Genomic DNA, 14,008 nt, shown 5'->3' on the forward strand with positions numbered 1-14,008 from the left:
CTGCACACGTGGCGGGAAATTTGTACCCAAAAGACGATGATTTACATATCTGGACAAAGGCAGGAAGCTGGGAGTGAGAGGTCAGAGTGATTCAGCGTTGAGCTGGTGGGAGCGCTGTGGAGCAGCTGATTCATGTCGTGGAGAAAACCGGCCTGTTTGGACAATTCCAGCAGTGGGATGTCCAGATGGAGGTGGAGAGACAGGGCGAGGACAGAAAGACTCTTCAGTGAATCATCTGAATACAGTTCAGTGGCCTTCAAGCCATTCTGAACACTCATCAGAGGTCAGGTCAGTCATGGGAGCCACCGGGTTCCTGATAGTGACCACCAGGTCTCACGTTTCACTGATTCTCAACGACGCAACCAAAACACACTCCTGCCAAAACTGTGTGAAATACTTTGGGTCATTGGAGTTTTGGAAAGTTTCTGACACGAGCAATTCTTCAGGGTCAAGAAAATAACCTCTTGGTCATAATCTATCATTAACATGAGAAACAGTAGCTGTGAAAAGCAGTTTCCACTGCTCAGACACAAACATTAAACATTCAACAAAGCTGTAAATGATGAATGTGTCAAACCTGAGGTCAGACTGAGCACGGCCTTCCACCAGAGCACCATCAGTTCACTGTAAATCCACACCAGGATTTAAAACGTCTCATCAAATTATTCACGTCTCATTGAACAGGAACGGGACCGACTGGAGGACGGGTTGGCGTTTCACACCAGACCTCTGTAAGTTTTCTAATTCACCCAGAAATCTGCAGAAACCCTTGAGTCTGATTGGAAGAGATCATTCTAAAGATGGATTACCAAAAAGAAAAACTGGATACACATGAGAAAGATGGAAATTTTCTGACAACTGCATTGGTGTGAGTGGAATGACGGGGAAAGTTAAATCTATCTAATAATTGAGAATAAAAAAGAGTGTGAGCTGCTGCCTGCGTGGACACGGTGGTTTTTGACCTCTGACCAGCAAAATCACATCATCCAGAAAAGATTACACACTTGAGACTTCAAGAAATGATTCCCCTCTGTTTCTTCCTGCCCCCCTGCTGCCCGACGAATTGCAATGAATTCGGAGCACTTATCGTTCATCATGAGCTTCAAACACTCCAAACACCGACTCAATCCACATTGTTGCCACCACTTGAGTCTCCTTGGAAGACGAGAGCGATTGTAGAAGTCAGGCAAACCTGTTTTTCAGCTGTAGCACTGGCTGCAAAGACAAATAAAAGCTTTTAAAAGCATTTTCATTCAAAATGTAGGTTTTATTAACATCACTGAAAGCAGCTGCAGGGTTTTCAAACACCACCGTCACTTATTGAAACTAAACTTGGCCCTCGGAGAAGAGAGGGAAGGAAGGAGAAACGGTAGCGCAGGGCGCCACATCAACCTGCGCCTGATTAAAAATGATAAATGGTTTGACAGCCGCCTCGCTGCATATCTCCTCTCTCCAGCGCAGTGAGCTGTTACAGCACCACGCCTGGCGTTTCCTCACAGAATGCCTCCCATTACGCCCCGCACGCCGGGTTCGACTCTGATAATTAAATTACAGTTCTTCTTCCAGCACACATGGATCACACACGACGCCGACGCCGCTCAGGTTGTGGGTTGCTCTAACGAACGATTCTCCACAACGCTGATGTGTTTCCTGACAATGAGCCATTAGTAGAGGACAGTCTGCGGTTAGGAATTCATCGGCTGCTCACACTGTTTGCCCAGGGGGGGCTGAGACATTTGTCAGCAGCAGAGGAGGTTGGAAAAGTCCTGGACAGCAACAATCTGACGGCGATGGAGGCTCATCAGAACACCACACTGCAGTGAGCCGAGGATGAAGCTTCCCTGAAAGGTCGTATCAACCTCCAGGAAGTTCAACATGTTGTTAGCAGGAATCAGTGAGTTGCTCTGGACCCAAAAGTAGTGGATTATCTTATTTAGTTTCAGGCTGACTTAAAAAAAAAAGATCATGACTGGACTGATGAGTTAAAGTGAGCCAATTTTTAACGCTTTCTCTTTCTTTTCTGTTCATTTTCTCAGCCAGTGTCGGTTAAATATTATTAGTGGAGCATTGGCAGACACAGTAAGGTTGAAACTCTTGTACAAACAGTGAATTACTGAATGGAGGCTGAATCAAGAATGAGGGACTGAATAAAACCACTGAAACTACAATCCTCCACACTGAGAGTCACTACAGTCTGATCATCTCTTACATGGAGCCACATTTGCTGAACATAACCTCTCAAACTCAGAGCAAGTCAAACTGCTGATGTGGAGAAAAAAGTCACGTTCCGACTCTTGAGGACCTTTTCCACCAAGCTGGCCTGTTTGAGGGACAGAAAACACCTTTAATTCCCCTCATGGAGTACAAAGAGAAGTCTGCAAGGAGCAGAATAACTGCACTACCAACAGTTTGTTTTTGGATCCTGTTGGGAAAAAAAGCAAAAACAAAATTGTTTTCTGTTTTCACCTGAGGGACATCGATCTATCATGTATGATAGAATATACCGATATAAAGAGATTACATATGAACCCTGGGAAATAAGAAGGCATGGAGTTTGAGCAAACCGAGCCGCTGTCACCGGAACACTCGGTGAACAGTCGTACTGAAACGCTGACAGTCGTTCTCATACTGAAGACTGTTTTTCTTTCGGAATCCAGCGATACATCCAAACTTTGACGAGAGCTTCAGAGAACGTCGATCAGCTGCTGATGTGCTTCCACTGAACCTCGGCTCCTGCCTGCATCCGACTCTGAACTTTAAAGTTTGCTCGAAATGCAGGAACTAAAATGTGCTCATTTATTCAGACACACTCGACGCGCTGCCAGCAGAAAGCGCCTGGCGCCTCAGAGACTGTTTTAGAGGCATCAACTTCATGAACGTCTTCACACCCAAATGTGAAGGATAAAAACCACGGAGACACAAACTCCTGAGTCTGACACTGACTCTGCACAGCGTCTCATGGCAGCTCGGTCCAGCGGCTGGCTTCATGGCTTTTCCTTTGGAAAATATCTTCTGGGCTCATCCTTCATAGTTTTACTAAAAAGATCAGTACAGATGACAGCATCGAATCATGAGCTTAGTGAATCATCACAACACCACCAATCAGTGAACTCCATATTATGAAGTTATACAAAAGAACATCAAAAACGTGGTTTAACTCTGCCTCAGAAGATTGTAATCTTTCAGCACTTATTAGTCCACACAGGACTAAATCGGTGACTTTCGTCTTCAATTTTACATTTCTAGCATCAAAACGACACATTTTAAACTCTGCATTGACACAACTTTAGCAGACAACACCAGCGTCAGAATAATGCACTGCCAGGCTCCTCGGAGTGTTGCATTCATGGTCTGAAACGCTGTGGGAATTCATGAAACTTCTTGCTGGACCACCGCTTGGTCCAACTGGAGGTTGATTCTGGGCCGCATGAGGCCTGCAGGCTGCTAACTGAATAGTCCGAGTGTATAATGTGGCGCTAATGGCGACAGCATCTACCAGCAGGCATGAATTAATTCAGTAATTAATCAGTGCTTGTTTGTCGCACATCAGTACATGAACACTTCAGCACCTTAAGGTTCTTCATCATCCCAGCAGTGGAGCAGAAATAAACCAGAATTTCTGTTTTAAGTGGCAAATAAGTTCACTAAATCTATTAGTATGTTGGTGTTATTTACCCCACTGTGTCACCAGAGAGCAAAAAGACACATTTAAATGAGATAAATGAAATGATTTTGGCTCATGAAAACAGCTGGGAGCAGGAGGGTGAGGATGCTTCACAGCAGGGCAGCAGATGGCGAGCTGGATATCTGAGATTCAGTTAAATCTCAACAGAAATAACTAAATGAGTGAACACATACAAATCTATTTCAGTTTCAACTCTGTGAAAACGTGGCGCACTGTGGGTGGTCAGAGAGGAAACAGTCTGAACACAACAGTATTCACTTAAGGACATCTAATCACCACATTATCTATTTAAAAAATCACATTTTTCTAGGATTTTTGTTTGTGTTTTACTCTCTTTTTGGCGTTTAATCCCATCAGAACAGCTTTGATTGTGCTGCACGCCACATAAAGGAGGCTCTTTACTGGAGCAGGTATTCATGGCCGAGCATCGTCTCTCCGGAGCGTATTGTTTTTCACCGCAGCATCTCCAAGCGTCTTTTGGCATCTCAACAGAAGGAATAATTACTTTGTGACATCCCACATATTTGCCTTTGAGAGCTCCTGGTTCAGGTGTACCATCAGACCGTCCTGAGGTTTCATCAGTCTGCCGCGATGCTGGGAGTCTTGTGTGAGAATATCAGGCTGCTGAATGCCAAAGGAGCTGCTGTTCCCACAAGCAAAGCAATAACTTACATAATTAGTCTTTACTATTTATATTGATGCAGCAGATGACTGAATAAATCAGGACAATCCAATCCCAGCCCAATCTCTCAGTAGCGTCAATATGAGTGGAGTTTCAGTGTTTCCTGGCCGGAGACAGTCGGCTCCTCTCATTAAACTTCATCTTGTTGACAAACATCACAAGAGCAGCAAAGCATTCTGAACTTTAATGGCTGGAAATCAAAATGTAGAACTGCTGAGCCTGCAAGGATATCATCAATAACGCCGTTCCAGGGCCTTCACATCACTTTGGAGATCCGCGCTGCTTCATCCAGTCTCGGTGCAGTCAGAGCACACCGGGTGAACTGTGCTGCTTCTCATTAAAGCCCAATGAACACCACCTGCATCAAAACCTGCTGATATACAGCAGGGATACAACTGCACTTGTGTTTGACTGGAGGAGAGAAGAGAAAAGCCTCCTTTAGGCGTCTTTGCACCTGCAGTAAACTTTCCTCATTGTCTCCGTCAGAGCAGCCAGCCCCCCTGCTGAGGGACAGTGTCATCATGAAACGGGACGTAAAGCAGACTTCACGGTGGAGCGAGTTTCTCTTTTATTCTAATCCAATAAAAACCCTGCAGCGGCTGCCAGGAGAGAAAAATCTGCTTCTTTTTACTGAAGCTTCATTCACTTCAGCCTGGCTCACTGGTGAATTCTGCAGCCTCATATTAATAACCCTGTAAGCCTGCAGCATGGAACCTGACTCTCCTGACTGTCCTTGCTCCCCTGACTCTGGAAGGAGAATAGCTGCCAAAACTTCTGCTGCCTCTGACTAAAGACATCAATCTGATGCAATTCTGACCTGAAAGTGCTCCTTGTCATTGTAGCTCAAGGACTGTGGACGTTGTGGGAGGCCAGGCAGGAAAACTAAAGCAGGTTTAGGATTTATTTATCTTCAGTGAAGTTCCTTCAGTCGTTCAATATTTTAGGGAGAATTTAAGACAAAACTTAGAATCAAACCCTGAAAATGTTCAACTGTTTCTCAGACCTTATTCCACAACATCTCTGCTGGATTCAGGTCACTTCAAAAGCAGTAGATTATTAATGGGGGTATTACTGTAGCAAAAGTGTTTGTCAGTAGTTAGAGAACTATAACTAACCAATAATACCCACTAATGTTCACTCTGTCTCAAAGCAACTGAATCCAGACAGTTGGACTTGGCCTTGGAAGACATGTGGACCCTTATCTAAGTTGTTCATGTGGAGATCGTCGTCTTGTTGCATCAGCAGCTGTTACTGAGCTGTTACTGGAGAACCTGATGTTGTCTGGTAGAATACCTTGATGATCTATAAAGTCTAGATGTTGTTCTCCCAACATGCTGAGACGGCCAGACTGTTTTAAACTCAGTGATCATACTGACATGTTTCACTAAACATCCTCTGGATGTGGGATTTATTCTAACTCCACCACAAAGGCTCATTGTTCGCTGGGATTACATAACGCTTGTATTCAGACTCATCCTGTTGGCTCAGAAATCACACAGATGAAGAACAAAGTTCAGAAAGTCAACAGTCGTATGCATCCATCAACCAGCCCAGCTGCAGTCGACCTTCATGTTTCTCCAAATTTGCCCTTGATTTAAGTTCTTTTAACGATAATATGATTCATGTTTAATCTCCATCATTAAAATAATGAGAGTCATATTACTGGCAGATACATAAAATGACCCAATGTTTTCCTGAGATGATGCTTTCACTCTGACTTTAACCTCTGCAAGCCAAATGATATTTTCATGGTTGAGTGAGTGTGTGTCACATTTGGCTAAATCGTCTCAAGGTGTTCCAGGGAAATGGCCTTAACCACATTTCTGTGGACGGACACAACCAGCAAGCATCATAGTTCCAGTTTGTGACCATCGAGGCATAAAAATGAGTCCACAAAGGTGAGAATCATACCCAGAACCAGGAGGCAGGCCTGAAAGTTTCCTCCTGATGACCAGGAAACTGATCTGATGCTCATTATTCCAAAATACCCAGAGGTCAGCTTCACTAAGTCATTACTGGGTCAGTGCAGGTTGATTTATGTTAGAATTTCCAGAGAGAAACGGCTTTAAAAGGCTCCTCCTCCTTGTCAGACCATCAGATAAATGTCCTGGACTCAGCCGGCTGCTTGTGGGACTTATTTTACTCTCCAAATAGCTTCTTCCCACTGATTATTCAATTACTTTAGTAAGTGTGGCGAGGGGAGTTCCTCCACGCTGCAACAGGAACAGAGTCACAGGAAGTAGACTGTCCACTGGAGAACGCCGCTGCAGGGATCTTTAACATCTCTGTCCTCTGAGAGGAACACTGAGCCGTTCAACATCCCATGAGACGTCTCTGCACAGCAGTAAATCAAGTAAACAGCCGGGCCTGGATCACCAGCTGGACAGAGCAGACGGCGGAGGAACCCATAAAGACAGGGCTTTAGTTTATATATATTACTTGACATTAAGCAGTCTTAAATTTTGATCACAGTTTTCTCCTGCAAATCACTTTAACTTCAGGAGACCCAGTGCTGCTGTGCATCATGGAAAACACAAATTAATAATAGCTGAAGTTGAGAAAGTCTGACAAGAGTAAAGAAGAAAACACTGAAGTTACTGTTTACTAAGCATTAAGCATTTTTAACATTATGATACTTACCAAGAATAAACGACAAATTCAGCTTCTTGAGATCAGCTGACTGTCGGAGCTCAGGCTGCAATTTATATTTTGCCCAAATACTATGAATAGCCTCACTTCACCTACAAATGACTAAATTCTTACAATATAGTGTTGCTCACTGCGTCTGAGCATCTGGGATTTAAAGGGATACTTCAACATTTTGGCAAATTGGCCCATTTAGCGCAATTCCTTCGTCATTTGGAACAGCATACTTACTTTTCTTGTGAGGGCGAGCTGTTGTTTATTCAGAGGTGAGTCGGGGAAGGTTTTCAGGACGGACACAATGGAAGTGGATGCTATTTTTCTTCCCCCTCATCAAACTCATCAAATACAAAATCCAACAACCCCAAAACACTTTGGTGGACACGTTATAATCCACACATTCACTACGCTGTGGAACACCAACAAATAATATTGTAGCGTTACGACACTGAAGCAAATACTGGGAACTACTTTTTCTTTTGAAATCACTACGCCCAGACGCCATGTTTAGTAAGTAGTTCCGTCTTAGCAATCTTCGCATAAACAACTCAATCTCGTAATTTTGCATTAATATTTCACAGCGTAGTGAATGTGTGGATTATAACGTGTCCAACAAAGTGTTTGGGGATTGTTGGATTTTGTATTTGATGAGTTTGACGAGGGGGGAACAAAAATACCATCCACTTCCCTTGTGTCCGTCCCGAAAACCTTCCCCGACTCACCTCTGAATAAACAACAGCTCGCCCTCACAAAAAAAGTAAGTATGCTGTTCCAAATGACTGAGGAATTGCGCTAAATGGGCCAATTTGCCAAAATGTTGAAGTATCGCTTTAAAGGACTGGGGACACTGCGAGGGAGCTGGTCTGCTGGACATTTTCACTTCTGGTGGTTTTTCCTTCCAGTGAGAGATTCAGGAGGTCAAACGAGAAAGTAAAAGACTCAGCCGCACTGTGAGGATAACGCCGCTCAGGTGACACATCAACCTGGAGTATGATCCTGATGGATAACTCAATACCTGCAAACACCCAAAACCCCCCGACTAGTCTGTATGCTCCACAAGAAAACAGTCTGGAAGGTCTGTGGGGGAACGATCAGAACAACACCGAAGAGCACGAGCTTCAACATGGAGAGAGAGACTACTTTATCCACTGCTGGGTGTTCCTTCATTGTATTTCATCGATTGATTTCAGCACTAACCCTGAGTGTGTGTGTGTGTGTGTGTGTGTGTGTGTGTGTGTGTGTGTGTGTGTGTGTGTGTGTGTGTGTGTGTGTGTGTGCGTGTGCGTTCTTGTATTTCTATCCTTGTCGGGGCCAAATGTCCCCACAAGGATAGCAAAACGTGGAACGACGTGCCTTGTGGGGACCTTTTTCCGGTCCTAAGTAGGAGAAACAGTGTTTTCTTGACCATGTTGTTGTTACTGAAAAAAGTAAAAGTGCAAAAACATTTCTTTAGGGTTAGGCTTTGTTGTGGTGTGGGTTAGGGTTAGGGTTAGGGTCAGGGTTAGGGGCGAGACATGAATGGGAGTCAATGGACGGTCCCCACAAGGATAGAAATACAAGACTGTGCGTGTGCGTGTGTGTTGTCAGTGTTTTTTGTGGGGAATATTAACAAATAACAGCTGTACTACGTGAAAGTACGTGTCTAAAACTGCTCTTAATACGGTCATATTTCGCATTATTTGCTACAATAAGTAGGGTGGAGGGTGGAGGGGCGTGGAGGTGGGGGGTGGAGGGGGTGGGGGGGCTTGGTAGTGTCACCTTGGCAGACTCTGTTGATACAACCTGGGTACTTTAAATTCCCCATGTGGCATTTAACATCTAATTTCCGACACGCCGTGGAGGTCTGCAGAGTGATGAATTAACCTTTATCATTAGTAACCCGAGTTGCTGCAGGAGCTGAAATGCCACACTGCTAAAAACAGAGCTTTGCTAACCTTTACACTGGAAGAAGTCGCAAAGAGAAAACCCGGGACGATCTGCTGAGTGATGGAACTTTCTTTAACCTGCTCAATTAGCTCCGCGAGCTCCGGTCAAAATATGTTCTGTCAAACAGAAAGTTGTTCCATCTCAATCCACAGAGGGAGAGGTGCTGGAAAAAATAAAATGAAATATATATCCAGATAAATTCCCCCGCTGCCACTGAAATGTGATGTTTTTGCTTTGTTTATTTTCCTCAGCCTGTTCTTCAAGTGCTGCCTTCAAGGCTAAAAAGTCATGTCACTTTCATCATGTCAAAGTCAGGAAAGGCCAGAAATCTGCCGGAACAGTAGATAATCAGACAATCTCTTCTGGCTTGAACGTAAAAGGTAAAGCAGGAGTGTCCACCTCTGGTCTTGGAGAGCCGCCTTCCTGCATGTTTTCTCTCTCCCTGCTGCAGCACAGCTCAGTCTCATGTTGATGTCGTCCTCCAGCTTGTAGAAAAGTCACTGACGAGTCCCTCATTGAATCAGGTGAGCTGCAGCTGGAGGAAGCTGCAACATGCAGGACGTCGGCCCTTCAGGACCGGGTTTGGACGCCGCTGAGATAAAGTACGAGCAAATGAAATGTGTCAAATAATCCGTATCTCGAAAGGCCAGGTGTCAATCTTTCTACTGAAAGAACAAATTAAACAATACTTCTCTGAAAAACATTTAAAGTCTGTTAATATGAAGGGACATGTTGGGAAAAATATGTGTTGGAGAAAAATGAACAAAATCCTCTAATTCCCTCAGGCCTGGCAGAATCCCTCCTCGGTCAGCATGGCGTTCCAGCTGTAAACGTCCCCATCAATAAAGAACTTGGACTTCTTTGTCACAGTCGTTACAGAGAGGCTATGAGGTTTTCATGGAGGCTCTGGTGAAACATTCAGCCAAGCTGCTCTGCTACAAACATCCCTTCTCTCTGGTTTCCCGTCGTATCATCAGAACACTGACGCTCCAGCAACCATCAGCCCTGGAAACATCACGAGACCCCTGGACTCTCACTGGACAGATTTTAATGTTTTCTGCTACAAAGATTCACCCCACAGTCATTGGTCGAATTCTAACTTTTCAGCACTCGATCCATCAACAATAAATCCACCCTGACTGAAGATCAGGGAGAAAGGACTTGACTTCATGTGTCTGACACAAACCTGGCACCAGCCAGAGGTTTACTCCTCCCTAAACGAAGCCTGTCCCATCGGCTTCAGTGATTTGGAGGCGGCTGGCAGCACTGGCCACGGTGGCGGCCCAGCTCGAGCTGTCATCCAACGACAGGACCTTGAATTGTCCCCCAGCTCGCTGTTTACAACGTTCTCCTGCAAGTGTCTCGCATTTAAATAAGGTCCATATCTCATGGCTGCTCTCCTCATCTACCGGCCCTCAAAACACAACTTTCCTCACAGAAACGTCTGATCGAAACAACACTCTGTGATTCCTCTACGAATACAATCCTGGGAGACTCAGATATTCACGTTGATCTCCCCTCAGGCCATTTTGCTCCTGACTTTCCACAGCTGTTAGACTCCCTCAGCCTACAGCAACATGTTGATGTTCCATTCCATTAGACACTCGCTTGACCCGGTCATTTGGAACTCTGCCCCCATCAGTAATCTGCAGGTTTACATTCTGAGTGTTTTGGATCACACGGTCTGGTCAACGGAGCTGTGCTTTCCTTCTCCCCAAACCTAACCAAGCAGAAGATCCACTTCAGAAACCTGAAAAACATCAATGCAAATGTCCTGGACCTTCAACTTCAAAAATCCTCTGGCTTTACGGAGTTCTTCTCTCACACTGAGTCAGTGGAGTTTTGACACCAGTCGATGAGCGGTCTCCTTTTTTCCCCTCACACGAACACTCCAGAGAAACCATTTATATTTTATGCAAAATGTGAGATAATTCAAGTGTGAGTGCGATCCCATGCTGCGCCCCCTCAACTGATTATTTATGCTTCTAACCTTCGCTCTGTTTTTTTTCTTTAAATAAGGACGAGGCTGAGAACCCCGTATGATTATACGATGTGTGCATTTATTACATATGTCAAAGAAATCGGGATCTCATTAAATCTACGCGAGTAATGTGGTAGAATTAATAGGAGAAGAGAAGTGAGAATGACCTCAGTGAGAGAAATACTGCTGCAGTGTGAAGAAAATGCTTCTTTTTTCCCCAACTTAACATTCCAAACATGGCTTTACTGCATCTCACACACAGATGTACTGCAATAAAACACATACAGTAATTTCAGGCTCAGTGGGACGCTCACTTCCTGGGGAGGCCACAAATAGTTCCGTTTTAACTAGAAAAAGCTCATTTCTTAAAATACAACCTGACTGACAAACAGTAAACCTGATTCAGTGAACCCCACAGAAATACAGGCCAACAAATATGAGGTGAAACTGTAGCTAATCAGAATTTAATTAATTATGTCTTTAAAAAATGAAAAAAACAATGATTTAAAACAAGAACTGTGCACAAAACAAGTGAAAAATGGAACCGATCATCAACCAACATTATTTTCTACTAAATTTCCACAGTGCAGATACGTCAAGTATGAAAATCACCAAAATCAGAGTCAACAAAGTGCTCCACTCCTGAAACGCTCCAGTCGGAGACTGATGAGAAAAAAAACATGATTCAGACACAGTCTGTAAATTAGAGTCAAGAGATGAAACGTTATTTGTCACTGATCATATTGTCGTCGTTTTACTCAACATTACTGCAGGTTTACTGGATCGTTCAGCCCACTTTAACCCGTTTCCCACATTCTGACATGTCCACTCTGATCTCCAGAGAAATGAAATCACGGCTCACACTTTTTCCTCACTGGACAGCTTCACATTTGTTCTGTCAACATGAAAGAAGCAACACCTCTTCCTGTGTTTCTCCTGTGTTCTGGTTTGATTTAGATGCAGCATGAAGCGCAGTCAGAAACAATCATGACGGCTCTGCTCACTCTGTGTGTTCTTTAACTTCATGTCTTTGATTTGTTGGTGTTTGGAGGATTTTAATCTTCCACAGGAGCTGTGAATACTCACTCCTGCTTCAACTCTCCACAGCGCAGAGGCAGAACATTAGCAGATGCAGGTAGGAGCAGGAGAGTCTCCGGGGATCACAGCTTGTTGCTTCCTTATTTCTGTACTCGGCAGTTTCTCTCCCTTCCTCCATCGGCTCATTAGAATTGGACCCGGTTATGTAACGTCTGTGATGATGGAGGGCTGAGGAGGCACAAGAAGACTGAGACAGGGAGCTTCAGAGACAAAAGTTACAGCCACGCCACTTCCTGCGCTCGCCAGGCATCTTCAATAATGTCGTATTGTTCCCGGAATGACACAGCGGCTGAACAATGCAGCTCATCACTTTACCATTTCCCACCTCGCCGTACAAAGAGCTTCATCTGATGCATTCAGACCTCCCGCTTTGTACCGCTGCACCGCAGCCTGCCGCTTCAGCTTCTCCCACGAGGGCCCCCCAAGGCTACGAGCCAATTACAAGCTCTGCCGACTCCCGGGCTCCTCCATTTAGAAGAGCGATGGCAAATCAGCAGGACAAATGTGGACGATCGACGCCGCTCGATGTGCCGACCCGAACCAGGCGGGACAACAGCAGAAGCATTACAGCTGATGGAGAGGAACCAAGCAGTCTGAGCACTGAAGATACCGACACTGATGTCAGCAGAGTGTGATGTTTGGAGCAGTTTCTTTAAAATGAATCACACAATGTTTTCATTCCTGTCATTTATACAATTAAAGCTAAGTCAGCTTTCAGCTTTCATGCTATCATTGTGTTGTTTCTGTTTGGACTTATTTATGGGTCATGTTTGTATCTCGGGGCCCCTGAGTTGCCTCTAACCTGGAGCCCGAGAGACATGAGAAACAGCTCTGTTCACTGTGTTTTCCTTTTGTCTGAAAGTCAAAACGAGGAAACATCATTCTGAGCTCCACCAGGAGATGGACTACACTGATAATTCACTTTTCACACTCTGTGAGCAGAACCCAGAGCGCTTTACACACCAGTGGAGGTGTCTGGCATGCAAGGTGCTCTATCCATCCACTGGGAGCAGTTTGGGGTTGAGTGTCTTGCTCAAGGACACTTCGGCAAATGGACAGGTGATGTGAGACGACCACTCTATCAACAGAGTCACAGCTGAACTGATCATGAAGAATGATCAGGAGAACCTCACACAGGATAAGATACGCCACAAATCCCTGTGGTTATTCATGAACATCATTAACATATGAATTACAAAAAAAATAAAATAAAACTGATAAAGTTGAACAAGACCAACAAAAGTTGCCATTTTTAATTCAATTCAGTTCCATTTCTTTTACAGAGCACCAAATGCAACACAGTCATTTCAAAGCAGGTTTTTTTGGGATTTACATGAGAATCAGAGAAGAACAGCTCAGTGTGACACAGTACATGTTTCCTACTTCTGAGGGTTTTTATTTTCAGTAACCAGCAACAACTTTAATTAATTTTCTCTTCGAGCAAGAATAATTTTATATATTTTTATTCTACTTTGGGTTAAACCGATATCACAGTCTTTTAACCGGAGGTAGGAGGAGAATTTTATGGTTCTGCCCAAAGAATGTAGAAATTCGACAATTCCATTTAGCAGACGCTTTTGTCCAAAGCGACGTACAACACTGTGGGCAATTCAGAGTTCAGTGTCTTGCCCAAGGACACTTCGACATGCAGACAGGGAGAGACAGGAATCAAACTCACAACCTCCCAATTGTGGGACGATCACTCTCCCCACTGAACCACAGCCGCCCCAAATTCAATGAGCCATCGTGGCATCGAAGCCCTGGACCACAACACGAGGCATTCCTGCACACACACACACACACACACACACACACACACACACACACACACACACACACACACACATCAATGTAAAATTAATTGCAACACGAAAACCCTCTGTCCTGGGCGTATTGATCCGTGCAGGCAGACCGAGCGGTTCAATATTCTTCTGAGAAACATTGCATCACTACTTTCCTTCCACTTTTCATTGCACTCGTTCACAAATGAGGC

At 44.4% G+C, this 14,008-nt stretch overlaps 1 protein-coding gene across 1 annotated transcript in view; it reads right to left on the minus strand.

Moving 5' to 3' along the window:
* LOC115408749 (kelch domain-containing protein 8B-like) overlaps positions 1-14,008 on the minus strand; it is a 240,265-nt gene that overhangs the window by 84,457 nt on the left and 141,800 nt on the right. The window lies entirely within an intron of this gene.

The sequence above is a fragment of the Salarias fasciatus genome, chromosome 20, assembly GCF_902148845.1.
Source record: "Salarias fasciatus chromosome 20, fSalaFa1.1, whole genome shotgun sequence".
NCBI classification, from domain to species: Eukaryota; Metazoa; Chordata; class Actinopteri; order Blenniiformes; family Blenniidae; genus Salarias; species Salarias fasciatus.